This window comes from Alosa pseudoharengus, unplaced genomic scaffold (genome assembly GCF_046254945.1).
Source record: "Alosa pseudoharengus isolate Yale_2024_CS ecotype anadromous, Long Island Sound unplaced genomic scaffold, YU_APseudo_1.1 YU_APseudo_1.1_scf_2, whole genome shotgun sequence".
Classification (NCBI taxonomy): Eukaryota; Metazoa; Chordata; class Actinopteri; order Clupeiformes; family Clupeidae; genus Alosa; species Alosa pseudoharengus.
In genome coordinates, this window is record NW_027468663.1 from 15,435,565 (window position 1) to 15,447,261 (window position 11,697).

An 11,697-nucleotide genomic window follows, 5' to 3' on the forward strand; every position below is an offset into this window, starting at 1 on the left:
CCTGTGTGAGTTAAGAGTGTGTGCAGGTGGGTTCTGATAACAATACATTTAGGGTTAAAATGAATAATAATTTAATTGCCATGTGGCCCTTCTTGGTTTAAAACAAAGACACCCTCCCCTCCCCCAATCAAATGCTAATGTAGTGGTTCAAGGCCTATCAGTTACACAGGACAAAGGATGTTACCTTGATATAATGTATCCATCTGTCATGAAATGTAAATGTATTCCTGTTTGGTATCATTCTGATAGTCTCAGTACAAGGATTGTAATGATTTGATTGTGAGAATGTTTGGAACATTCTATAAGGGATATTTCTGATATATATGATGTCTCTCCTCATGCTATTCTGATAAGAATGAATAGGTGTGAAGTGGGTGTGAGTAGGTGTGTCTGATGCCAAGTGGAGAGCCAACCAAGTGGGCTTGTTTTTGGCGCCATTTTCTTCTTTGTTTAAAGCATTTAAAAGTAACTAAAATGCAATGTTTGTCAGAATTTGGATTTTTAGAACATGGAGAACTGAGAGAGAGAGGGTGATCCAACAGAGGGGCTAGGCCCTGCATAGACCATAGACCATTTTTTGTACCCTCTCTGCTTGTAACAGAATAAACTTGATTCCTGAGTTTTTCCTGAAGTTTGCCAGTCTAAGATTAATATTAAGTAATTATTCACCACAATTACTTTCAGTTCCAGCAGCAAAGCAGCAGCTGACACGGAGTAAGATATGCACAATTGCAGCAGCAGGCTAATACCGCTGCTAGCTCCAATACTGCTGGCAATGCTCAGGCTTCTACCAGCATTGGTGATGCAGCTAACGCAGGAGTTGTCCCTCGCCCACCTGAGCGCATAGTCCTCTTGCCAAGAGAACGGCTGTGCCCCACCTTTAGCGGTGGAGCTGATGAAGATGTATTGGAGTGGATTGAGGATGTTAGAGCTAGTTTAAGGACACGTCATCTGAGTCCCGTAGAGGAGGCTTTGTTTATATTGGATCATTTGGGAGGTTCAGCTAGGAGGGAGGTCCGTTACAGACCTAGAGCAGAACGTGAAAACCCAGAAATTGTGTTTTCCATTTTGCAACAGCTGTATGGGTCTTCACAGTCTTACATTTCCCTGCAGGAAAAGTTTTTTTCCCGAAAACAGCACTAAGCAGAATCTTTACAGGAGTTTTCATATGCTCTCCTGGCATTGATGAAGCAGATCACACAACACGCCCCAGCTGGCCTATTGAACTCTACCACTTTGTTGCGTGACCAGTTCACAGAACATGTTTTTAAAAGTGGCCTGCGTCGGGAACTCAAACGTTTTGTTCGTCAGAATCCTGGGTTCACTTTATTAGAAGTAAGAGCAGAAGCCATTCGTTGGGTGGATGACGGCAGGTGCTTAGTCGAACAGAGAGGGAGAAGTAATTCAGTCCCTGCTGCTTTTGCCACTCAATATCAGATGCAAAGTCATAATTCCATAGCTTCAGCCCCAAGAGCAGAAAATACTGAGCTGTCTGAACTGAAGGAGATGTTAAAGGCCCAACAAGCACAGCTCAGCCAATTGGCTCAAGGTTTGCAGCACTTACAATCTCACCCAGCTTTGGGCCATCCTCGGCATACTAACCCACTTACTTGTAGGCGTTGCAACCAACCAGGCCACATTGCCCGGAATTGTACTAGGGCCTATAGCCGGTCAGTGGAGTGAATAGTGGTAACACCTGGAGATTCACAAGAACCAAATAGGCTGGCGGAAAACTCACCACTCAGACAGATGGATAACCAGACACCATCAAATTTGTTAGGCAATTGCCCTTTGGTTTCGATTATGATGGGTGGGGTTGAGGTCCCATGTCTCCTAGACACTGGGTCCATGGTCACCACTCTTTCGGAGAGTTTTTTTTAGGCAGTATTTAGAGCCCTTGGGCAAAGAAAAGTTGCATCAGTGAGGATGGCTACAACTTCGTGCTGCAAATGGTCTACAGATCCCCTATGTGGGGTACATAGAGCTAGACTTTGTGGTCCTGGGGAAGTTGATCCAGAATAAAGGGGTGCTGATTGTTAAGGATTTGGCGGCTCCAGCATCAGATACAAGGCTACCAGGGTTGCTGGGGATGAACGTTATCCAGGACTATATATACAGAACTGTTTAGTCAACATGGCACTAACTTGTTTGACCTTCCAAGTGTTCAAGCGGCTCCTGCATGGCATTGTGCACTACAGTTTTGTGGCCAGACAGGGAATCAAGTGTCATGGCCAGGGACTGGGGAGAGGCAGGCCAGAATTGGAGGTAGGTCCGCAGTTTGCATTCCAGCAGCATCTTTGCGTTTTGTTAGTGTTACATGTGCTATCTCAGCTGGAGCTAACTCCATGCTGCTGTTTGAGCCCCTTCAGGGGGAAAACAGATTACCAGCAGGACTGTTAGCTTCTGTCTCTTTAGTACCAGTTTATAACGGAGTTGCTCAAGTACCATTAGTCAATGTGGGCGAGAAAGACGCCCTTATACAACCACATGTGGCGGTGGGGACTCTCTGCCCTGTACAAGCAGTGGATTGGCCTGATGGTGTTATTACAAGTCCAGCAGAAACATGCAATGGCAGCAACATGGTGACAACAGCCATCCAGGATATGGACATGTCTCAGATACCAGCTGAACAGGCACAGGCAAAGGCGCTCTTACAGAGGTATAGTTCAGTCTTTGCAGCCAACGAGGGCGATTTGGGTTGCACTGGGCTCATCACCCATGAGATTCCGCTATTGGAAAATACCCCTATTCGCCAAAGATATCTGCGTATTCCTCCAGCGGACTATGAGGCAGTCAAACAACATGTCCATCAGCTGTTACAGAGTCAGGTGATACGGGAGAGTAGCAGTCCATATGCCTCACCAATAGTGATTGTGAAAAAGAAAACTGGACAAATCCGTCTATGTGTGGATTATAGGCTTCTGAATAGTAAAACACGTAAAGATGCTTTCCCTCTGCCCTGCATTGAGGAATCGTTGGATGCGTTGTGCGGTGCTGAGTGGTTTTCCACACTAGATCTTGCCTCAGGTTATAACCAGGTTCCAGTTGCGGAGGAGGACAAACACAAAACGGCCTTCTGTACTCCATTTGGCTTGTTTGAATTTAACCGCATGGCATTTGGTTTATGCAATGCTCCTAGTACCTTCCAACGTTTGATGGAGCGCATGTTCAGAGATCAGCGCTTCCAAACGTTGTTACTGTACCTGGATGATATAATTATCTTTTCGTCCACTGTCCAGCAGCATTTGGAGAGGCTTGAGATGGTACTTGCCAGACTCCAACAACAGTGCCTAAAAGCCAAATTAGAGAAGTGTTGTTTTTTCCAACAGCACGTTAACTACTTAGGTCATGTTGTCTCTAGGAAGGGGGTATCCACAGACCCTGCTAAAATCAATGCGGTGTTCGAATGGAGACGACCAGCTAATGTCACCGAGCTGCGGTCTTTTATCGGATTTGCAAGCTACTACAGACGGTTTGTGCAGGGCTTTGCCAAACTTGCTGCTCCACTGCACCGCCTGGTTTCTGAGGTAGGGGGAACTAAGAGAAAGCGGGGCTCTAAAGAGCCATTAGAGAGTGCTTGGACTGAGGAGTGTGAAGATAGTTTCCAGGGGTTGAGGCAAAGCTTAATAACTGCACCTGTGTTGGCTTATGCCGATTTTTCTAGGCCATTTGTGGTAGAAATCGATGCAAGCCACCTTGGACTGGGAGCGGTACTCAGTCAAGAATATGACGGTAAACTCCGGCCTGTGGCTTATGCAAGTCGGGGTTTGAGGCCCACCGAGAGAAACATGCAGAACTATAGCTCAATGAAGCTAGAAATGTTGGCATTGAAGTGGGCCCTGACGGATAAATTCAGGGATTATCTATTGGGGCAGAAATGCACAGTGTACACAGACAATAACCCTTTGAGCTATATACGAACAGCAAAGCTAGGTTCCCTAGAACAACACTGGGTTTCCCAATTGGCTGCATTTGATTACGAGATTCGTTATCGCCCAGGCCGTGTCAATGGCAATGCAGATTCTTTGTCCCACCAGTATTGCACAATGGCAGACCCAAAACCTGACTATGGGACGGCCTTGCAGGCAACTCTTCAGGACTGTCTAGAGGTGCAGAGGCCCTTGCAGGCAACACAACACACAGTGTCTGTTTTCCCCACTACCAGTAAAACTGAACTTAGGCAGTTGCATGGCCAGGACCCTGTTGTTGGGAAAGTCCTGGAGTTCTTTGTGCAGCAGTGTTATCCTAGGAAATCAGAGAGGGAGGCAATGCCAAGGGCAGTTTGGAATTACTTCGACAGTGGGGGAGGTTAGTGCTAAAAGAAGGGGTGCTTTATCGTCACATTACTCTGCCGAGTGGTGGAGAAGAGGTGGATCAGGTAGTGCTCCCAAAGGTTTTGCAGGGAGTAGTGTTTCGGCAGTTGCACGATGACCAGGGACATCCAGGTAGAGACCGAACATATGACCTAATTTCGGAAGCGGTGTTATTGGCCGGGGATGAGTGAGGAGATCGAGCGTCGATGCCGCAATTGCAGCCAATGTGCAGTGGCTAAATCCACCGGACCCGCAGCTCGGGCCCAAATGGCTCATCTAATGGACTCCGCTCCTAACCAAATCCTTGCTATTGATTTTACCTTGTTAGAGCCATCTAGTGACGGGCGGGAGAATGTCTTGATTATGACCGATGTGTTTTCCAAGTACACACAGGCAATCCCCACTCGGGATCAAAAGTCAACAACTGTTGCCAACATCTTGGTCCATGAATGGTTCTATAGGTTTGGAGTACCCGTCCGGATACATTCAGATCAGCCGTAGTTTTGAGAGTGCCTTAATAGCCCAGCTTTGCCAGATGTATGGGGTGCAGAAGACTCACACTGTCCCTTACCACCCACAAGGGAATGGGCAGTGTGAGCGCTTCAATCGAACGCTCCACGACCTTCTTAGAGCGTTGTTGCCTGAACAAAAGAGGTCTTGGACCCAACACATTGCCCGGGTAGTGTTTGCATATAACACCACCTGCCATAGTGTGACGGGGGAGTCCCCTCACTTCTTGATGTTTGGGCAGGTCCCAAGGCTCCCAGTGGATTTTTTATTGGCGGGAGTGGAGGAGCCCATAGGAGGATGGGTAGATAACTGGGTGGCCAGACACCAACAGGAGTTGCAGGAAAGCTATTCTAGAGTTGGAATGGAATGGAATGGAATGGAAATCTATTTATTTGAAGCAGGGACAATGCACAGAATAACATTTATCCTGGGATCCAGGAAAATATGTCTTGGGCCAGGTTTTAGCAGCAATTGCTAATTTGCACCTGTAGTCGCTGGGCAAGTATAAAAACATAAAATAAAATAACAGTAACATAAATAAATTACATAGGACTAAAGATGATGTGATGGCCATAGTATTTAACAAACAAGCAGTCTTAGAATAGAAAACATGGACGCCAGCAGCCCACTCTCTTACCCCCCTCCCCAGCATACACATATAACTAAAGCCTGTTTAGTACTAGCCAGCTCCACACACAGACACACACACACAACCCCCCCCCCCCCCACACACACACACACACATACAACATCTTAAAAATGTGTGCAAACTTGTCTACTTAACATCCACCTCTTAGTCAAGCATGAAAAAGTATGAGAATTTGTACATAATATGTATTCTGTGGGGAGGGCATTCCACTGTCTCATGGCCACACATGAGAAAGAGGAACTCCCAAATTTGGTTATACGACGAGGGATGCTACACTCCCCCCTTGTGACACGTCGTGTAGTTCGCTCAGAATTTTCAGAGCAGAGTGTTACAAACTTTTTCAAAGGGGGAGCAGTAGCACTGTAAACTATTTTATGTAATAAAGACACATTTGAGTGTTTCATTAGGTTTTCAAAACTCAATAAACTATATTTGGCCAGTATATGACAGTGATGATAATGGCGTGTCTTTTTGTCATGGATTTTATGGCAGTTTTTGTATAAAGATTCTAAAGGTTTTATCACTGTTTTACTTGCCTGAGACCAGGATGTGATGCAGTATAGAAGGTGAGGGATGATCATTGCTTGTAAGTATGTACTAGATGCCTCAGTGCTAAGAGAATTTCTTATATATTTAAAATTTGCTAAATTAAATTTCAGTGTGTTGCACAATTTTTTAACATGATCTTTAAAAGTAAGATTAGAATCAAGATTTACTCCCAAATATTTAAATTTCTCTACATGTTTTATGTTTTGTTGATTTACTGAAATTTTGGGATAGGTCTTGGGTTTAGATCCAATGGTAAAGAACATAGATCCAGTCTTTTCAACATTCAATGTAAGGCATGAATCCTGTAACCAGTCAGTAACCCTGCTCATAACACTTGTTAGCTTATTTGCCACATCTGTTGCACTTCTCCCATGGACATACAAAACAGTGTCATCAGCATACATAATAATAGTTCAAGCCAGACTGATAAAGGCTGCTGAACTTCGTAAGTCGAATTATGATCAGTCTGTGAGGGATGAGGCCCTACAGGAAAGCTGTTTAGTGTACCTGCGCGACCACACTGGCCGTGGCCGCCAGAAGATTCAGAACCATTGGTCCCCTGTTGTGTTTAAGGTGGTTAGGACCCCTAGAGGGGATGGCGGCGTATACACCATCGCCAGTCTCCAGACACCCACCCTGGTGAAACACGTGCATAGGTCACAGTTGAAACAGGCCCCAACTTTGACAGAACCAGATGTGGTGGACCCAGGGTTGGGAGAACTGGAAGTAGAGAGGGGCCTAGAGTATTTTCCAGCACTGGTAGTAGAGGGTGACTTGGGTCCTTTGACTGAACCATTGGGTATGAGTGATAGCCATGATCAGTTGCCTCAGTCATCCCACCCTATAGACATCACCAGAGTTAGCCTTGCGAGTCCAGAGGTCTCTCATAACAGGCTGCCAGAGGATGATTTTCCATCCACAGGTGCTATCCCTCCACTCTCCCCAAGAGGGCGTACTACAGACCCTCAGCCACATCCTCCAACACTACCATGTTCACTGGAGCAAACTGACGGGCTGCGACGAAGCACCCGGACAACGGCTGGCCAGCACTCTAATCCACACCACCTGCCAAGAACCACTAGTGAGGTACAGAGTATTCATTCTCTCCCAGACCGGGGTGGCCAGTTGGGCTCAACATCTGAGCCGTCCATTGCTGGCCCTTTTAGACCTTGGCTGTAGGTGCTGGTTTGAGGAGAGATCATCGGGACGATGATAAAAAAAGTGGGAGGTAGATTGTGATAGGGTGAGAACAAATGGCGACACGATTGGGGGTGTGGCACCAATTGATCCATCAGGTGTTCACCATTGACGAACATACATGCCCTTTATAAGCAGCGGTGTTGTGGGCTTGGAGTTAGACGGCAGCTCACGTTTGTGGCAGATGCATTGTTTGGCCATTTTTTTCGGAAAGAGTTTGTAAAGAACGGCAAGAGTGGAAACTTGGCTTGGTGATCGTTTCACTGTGTTTCCTCCATATTTCCTTGTTTCCTCCTGTAGTGAAGGAAAGTGCATTCTGGAGGCGTAAGGGAAAGTTTTATATGAATGGATGTAGTACTAAGCTTCGCCACTTTGATGTATTGTTTAGGGTGTCGGAGGGTGCATTGGAGGATCGTAGTACTTCATAGTACTTCCGGGTTGTGGGCTCAACGCATCACCACAGGTTTTTTGCGGAGACAAGTTGGTAGGTAATTTTATTGCTATTTTAGTATGTAATCATGTCTCTCATTAGCAGGTAGTCTGTCGGTTGCTGCTTTGCTGCTTGGCTGTCTATCCGCCGCTTTGCTCGGTGTCGGTCGGAATTTCAGGCTGCATGGCCTTTCTTGCTGCGTGCTAACCTTGAGGGCTGGGATATTGGTCTCGGCCGCGCATCTCCACCGTGCCTGCTGCTATCTCGCTGCTCATACTACTGCTACTGCTTTCCTACTGCTGGGCGATCGTGTGCTTGCTGTTTGCAGTGTGTCTGTTGACTGGGTGAGTTTGTGTGTGTGCATGGTTAAAAGTTCATTGAAGATGGAGTGCGTGGGTTTGTGTTTGACTGTGTAGCGTGTGTGTGTGAGCGTGTGTGTGTGTGGCATAATCTACGTGTCTGCCTGTTTGTCTGTTGGTTTGTCTTGTATTGTCACTGATTGTTTCTGTAAGTTGGGGTTATTGTGGGTTTTGTTTTCCTGTTTCTTTCCTTTTATTAATTTGGGGAATATGTAATCAGTATTGGCTTGGGCAAATTCCATCTGGGGCAGTAGTACAGGATTACTTGTGGGCCTTTTTGTTTTCTGTTGAAGTTGTTTCCTTCCTTTTGCCGTGCCCCTTATTTGGTGAATTGGTTTTGTATTTAATTTGTTGTGTGTGTGCCGGGTCATGGCCCTTGTATGGTTTGCCGTGCTGTGAAGAACTGATAGCAATAAATGTATGGTTAAAATGGATAATAATTTAACTTCAAGACTACTTTTAGTTAGCCATGTAACCCTTCATGGTTTTAAACAAAGACCCCATCCCCTCCCCCAATGGAATGCTAATGTGCTGGTTTAAGGCCTATCACTTACACAAGACAAAGGATGCTACCTTGATATAATGTATCCATGTATCATGAAATGTAAATGTATTCATGTCTGGTATCATTCTGATAGTCTCATTACAAGGATTTTAATGATGTGATTGTGAGAATGTTTGGAACATTCTATAAGTGATATTTCTGATATATATAAGATATCTCTCCTCATGCTATTCATATAGGTGTGAAGTGGGTGTGAGTAGGTGTGTCTGATACCAAGTGGAGAGCCAACCAAGTGGGATTGTTCTTGGCGCCATTTTGTTCTTTGTTTAAAACATTTAAAAGTAACTAAACTGCAAGGTTTGTCAGATTTAGATTGAGATTTTGGATTTCTAGACTTGGACTAAGGATGTAGCGAAAGAGATAATAAGTTGGCTACAGGCCAACCTAGGCCTTTCAGGCCTGGGCTAGGCCTACATAGACCATAGACCTTTTTTTGTACTCTCTCTCAGCTTGTAACATAATAAACCTGATTCCTGAGTTTTTCCTGAAGTTCGCCAGTCTAAGATCAATATTAAGTAATTATTCACCACAATTACTTTCAGAACCAACTGTTCATATTGTCCATATTGCACTGCTGCACTTTCGCCTCTGGGCCCATTCGCTGTTATACTGATTACGTGAGTTTCTTTTAACTAAATGTTTGTTTTACCTGGTCATGAGCATTTAATAAAATTAATGTATTTTGAGGAATCCTGCATCTCTTGCCCTCATTCATTTGGACTAGGTAGAGTGCTTGGGGAAGCTAAGTAGGATCCAAATTCTAGTATTAGGGACTTCGTCCTGCCACATAAAGTTAACGTGCTTAATGTTACAGCTGTCTGATCATTGACTCAAACACCTGGCTAGTATGGCAAACGTTAAGCTAACTCGGGGCACAATCGGTTTTCACTAACGTTAACTTTATTCAAGTTAACTAAATTTATGTGTGTGCTTCAGCCATTCGGTCATCATTTTCGACATAAACTGTAACAATCAGCCCTTTAACGTTCTTTGTAAACAGCTGTGTTACTATAAACGCACAAGGGGTTCTTGGGAATGAAGGTAGTAATCGACCATAAGAAACACTGCAATACTGTCCCAAATACTTAATGCCTTATTACACAAACACATGTGCATAAGAGCAGGTATACTGCTGTTAATAAAGCACACAGCAACCAACAAATATTCAGACGGCGCTGAACACAAACAAGAAAAGACGCACCAAACAGTTCAATTGAATGACGCGCTTAGCGCAGTATATTCGTATTGCACCAATTATCCTGTGCAACCACACAATACTTGAATCCCCCCCCCCCTTTGTCTCAGTCCACAAAATTAAACTAAAAGTCCAAACTAAAGAAAACTTCAAGTCCTTCCCAGGATCGCGCTACAGTCTTAAGATTCCAACCAGGAAACAGGTAGGCCGCGAGTATAATCCACTGTCGGAACGCAACGGAAAAAATATGTAATCCACAACAAAAAGGCAAAAAGTCAAGCGCTGATTCAGTGGTATACCACGCCAAAAAAATACTAAAACGAGATAGATCTCACCAGATCCGTAGAACGTCGGGCAACGTTAACAAGTGAAGTTGACGTTTGGGGTCCGGGCACGTCCTCTTGCTGGAGACGCGCGTAAGAGTCACAGTCTATGCAGCTGCACAATGTTCTCTCCTCTCCCCCATAAAGCAGTCGCCTAAGAAGAGTTTGAAGCGCTATCAAACCCAAGGGACTAGCTTTAACTCTCTGTAGCTGCAGCAAACAATACTGGTGCCACGTATACAAACACATCCGCACTTGCTGAATCTCTCCACGGCCCCCCTAAGTAAGCTTGGGTGCGCGGTCATAGGAATCGTGGGCGGCCGAAGCCTTAAAGAGACACCCCACATTTTTACCAAAACCACAGTGGACAATAAATATATAACACAGGTATACATATGAATATCATTCCTCATACATAAACATTATATGAAATCGAGGCAATATGTACTGTGCAATACTAAACTATAAGGAACACTTATGTGACGGTGTCACAGATCCCCCCCCCCCCAGCCGGAGGCATCGGGGCCTGAACCCCGAAGTAGGGCTTCAGGTTGACCACATTAACAGTGTCAATCTTTTTGTTCTGGTCATTCCACTGTATACGGTAATTGATGGGGCCTAGTTTTCTCATCACAGTAGCTGGACCTGACCACTTGGGCGCAAGCTTCGATGAGAAGTTTTCTGATGCTTTAGAGATCGGGTGAGTACGGACCCAGACCAGTTCTCCCGGCAGGAGTTGTGCACCTCTCCTGTGGGTATTGTAATACCTGGCTTGTCTGGACTGACACGCCTCAACTCTCTTCTTGATTTGTTCATTCATTTGTTTTTGCCTCTCCAGGAGGGTGTATGGCGACTGGTGTGGCGTAGGAGGTGAACTGATGAGTCTCTCCAGTGGACCCTTCAGGGTCCTTCCGAGCGCCAGCTCTGCAGGTGTGCGGCCTGTGTTTTCATGATGGGCAGCATTGATGGCGAAACGGAACTCCCTGATCCACTGGTCCCAGTTCTTATGTTGGTCCCCCACGTAAGACGCAATCATTGTCTTGATGGACCGGTTGGACCGCTCAGTGAGGTTGGCTTGGGGGTGATAACTGGTGGTGAATTTCTGCGTCACTTCCCAGGTCTTGCAGAGGTTAGCCATTTCATGTCCAGTGAACTGCGGCCCCCGGTCAGAAACCAACTCCCGTGGGACACCAAAGCGGGTGAAGATTTCATCTTTCAAGATGGACACAATGCGGTGTGCCTTGCCATCTTTTAACCCTTAGAACCCGATTGATGCAAAGTGCGTCAAAAAACACACCCTTTCTTCTCTGTTACATTGCTCCGGAACGGTTCATCGCAGCGAGATGAAACCTTTATTGCACGACAGAGCAGAAGTGGGGCTTTCCAACGAGACTACACACTTGTCTGTACGATCAAGTATGAAAATTAAAAAAAATCATGAAATTAAATCAAATTGCATCATATTTACAGTCTATACTTCTCTGCATTCACCTGCACACACATTACTCTAGTTTGAATTACTCGCGAACCCGTGATCGCATCGATATGGCAAGCATATCAGATTCATTGGTACCATGTTTATCGATCCTTCTGGCTTATAAAATCAG